The 2,828-nt window shown below is 44.4% G+C and overlaps 1 long non-coding RNA gene across 2 annotated transcripts in view; it reads left to right on the top strand.

Annotated features, from left to right (window-relative positions):
- The first annotated feature begins 804 nt into the window (after positions 1-804).
- Positions 805-2,828, top strand: part of LOC138149014 (uncharacterized) — a 32,439-nt gene continuing 30,415 nt past the window's right edge. The window contains exon 1 of one of the 2 annotated variants that reach the window (XR_011165218.1): positions 805-897. This is a non-coding gene — a long non-coding RNA (uncharacterized lncRNA). The remainder of the gene's footprint in view (positions 898-2,828) is intronic. The other variant, XR_011165217.1, reaches the window with a different exon arrangement.

Below are 2,828 nucleotides of genomic sequence, written 5' to 3'. Positions count from 1 at the left end.
CCCCCCCCCCCCCCCCCCCCCCCGGCTTTGAAAAACCCAGATGTTGACTGGGTATGGATGTAATGGCTGGACAGTTTGGAAAGCTGTCTACTTGATCTGTTTCTGTCTTGATAATTCTGCCTGTATACTTTGAAGTTCGGGGTGCTGACCTTTTTCCCTGAACAAGGTAAACAATATATGTCTGACTGATTAAAGTAAGCTTGTTAACCCATTTTGAGTTGCTTTCCTTTATCAAAGCAGATCCAAGAACCTGTGTGAGCAGCCACCCTAGGGACTCCAGGGTGCTTGCTGCTACACCACTCCAGTATCTCTGCTGATAAAACCCCAAGTGAGGCCACAAAGAGTAGAACATTACTGAAATGACTGAACAACAACAATCAAGCTAGAATATAAGCTTCTTGAGGACAATTTCTTTTTTTCTATTTGGGGCATTCTATCTCTAGGCTTCCCAGCACAAAGTAGGTGCTAGAAGGCTTCCTGAATTGAACTGAATTGAGAAGACCTTGTTTCAAATCTTGATCTGATACTAACTAGCCAAGTGGCCTTGAGCATGGGACTATCATGGGATTATGTGCCACTGGATAAGGGCTAGCCTAGCCAAAGAAAGCCTGGCTATCAGGTGATACATTTTTGGCCATAGATACTCTTAATGCCTACTAGGGTGTGTCATTTGAATCTTCTTGGGGTTGCATCAGCCTTAATGGAGGAAGTATGAACACTGGTGAAACAGAGGATCCCTGACATACTCATTCAACACTCACTTAACAACTGGGTGTGGGAGGAGGGGGTGGAGGCAAGACAGGCTTCCTGCACTGGAGGGCTTTAAGGATCCCAAGAGGCAGAGCTGAGAAAGGAGAACACTGGAATCATTCGGACAGATCACACAAAGTCAGGAAGGTAAGAGATGGGATGTTCTGCTTGTAGATGAATAAGCAGGCTTTTGGGGTTGTATCAGAGTGTATAAGAAGGAGTGGGAGAAAATAAACCTAAAGAGATAGGTCAGGGATGTTGTGGAAGTAAAATCAATGAAACATGGCCATCAATTAGGGGATGAAGGAGAGGAACAGAGGACAATTCTGTGGCTGCAAACCTGGGTGACTGGAAGGGAAGTTAGGAAGAAGGGCTGGTATAGGGGTTAAGACAATGAGCTCAGTTTGGAGCCTGCTGAGTTAGAGATGTGTACGGCTGGCGTATCCAGGTGCAGATGTCTAATAGGCAGTGAATGACAAGAAAGTGCACCTTCGGAGAGAAAGATGAGGGTGGAAATGTAGATGTGAGAGTTATCAACATAGAAATTAACAATTTAAGCCCTGAAAGTTCACCAAGAAAGAGGGGTAAGAACAAAGGGCTCAGGGCAGAATCTGCAAAGGAGACCAAGAGGGATGGAAGGAAGGGAAAGGGGACGAGCCTTTATTGTGTCTACTATGCGCCAGGCACTGTGCTGAGCCTTTACAAATATTTAAGCCTCACAACAACCCTGGGTGGTAGTGCTGTTTATTATCCCTACTATACAGCGGAGGAAACTGAAGCAGACAGAGGTTAAGTGACTTGCCCAGGGACACAAGGCTAGTAAATGTCCAAGGTCAGATTTGTATTTAGATTTTCTTGTTTCCAGACCCAACACTCCAGCTACTTTTCCACTCTTCCATCTAGCTACCTGGGAGACCCCAGAGAGAGCAGTATCACCAAAACCTAGGAAAGAGAGAGTGTCCAGGAGGAAATAGTGGTCAGCAGTATCAAAAGCTACAGAGAAGTAATATTATGATCCTGATTATAATCACAATGGCCAGTCTCAATGAGACCTTCAAATACAGATGATATACAGATTTGGGGGCTGACCTGAGCACAACTCTTCCTGGAGGCAGGTGGACAGATGGAATGACCTCCAACAGTCTCAAGTATCTGGCAACCCTAGTTCTTAGAAGGACCTTAGACAGCATCCAATAAACAGAAAGCTACTTGAACTCAGGTGTCATTTTTTATTATGGGCTTGGCATTTCTAACATCTAGGTATCTAATACTCTGCAAACAGTAGGTACTTAGTCAGGGTTTGATGGCCCAAATCTCAGCCAACCTCCTCATTTTACTTCTTATTAATAAATTTAGTAGGCATCAACAAAACAAGCATTTAAATATAACAATAAAAACAATTGTATACAAAACTATCTTCATAGCATCCAACCCTCTTATTTTACAGCAGAGAAAATCAAAGCTGACAGCCTGTTAACAGAGAAAACAATTTAACTAAGGTGATACATTTAAGATATAGCAAGCCTGGGATTTGAACAATATACTACTTCTCCTCTAAAGCCAGTTCTACTTCCATTGCACCAGGGGGACGTTAGCTGGGACATCCTTGGCATGTTCCCAGAGAAGCTGATCTCCAGAATTTTAGCCTTTCCAAAGTGCCATATCTCTCTTAGGGACAGGAGACTCCTTCACCTATTTGTAAGGAAGAGACTTTGGGAATATAAATTCAATCCCTGGGCAGTCTCCTAGGCTGACTGGCCCTCCCCCCAGACTCAGCCCAAATAACCTCTATGATTAGATAAGGGCCTCATATCAAGTCAAACACCAGCCTATGGTCTCTCTCCTTACTTCTCCCTCCCATTTCCCTCCCACTCTCCCAACCCCAACCCAAAGCCTCATTCATATGGGTCCACCTAATCTCCTGGGCTCCACAGGGCTCTTGTCTAAGGGAGACAAGACTGGGAGCCTAGGAGAAGAGGAGATCTGACTGGTAGTGGAAAATGTACTGAATAGAAGTAGAGAATTAGACATAGGGAAATGGGTAACAAGGTAGAAAGAAGGATAAGGTGGGTTCCATG

This window comes from Petaurus breviceps, unplaced genomic scaffold, assembly GCF_028583685.1.
Source record: "Petaurus breviceps papuanus isolate PSGF00001 unplaced genomic scaffold, PetGlider_PUasm1.0 90845, whole genome shotgun sequence".
In the NCBI taxonomy this organism is placed as follows: Eukaryota; Metazoa; Chordata; class Mammalia; order Diprotodontia; family Petauridae; genus Petaurus; species Petaurus breviceps.
The sequence above is the reverse complement of the archived record's forward strand: the minus strand, read 5'-3'. Positions and strand labels throughout refer to the sequence as shown.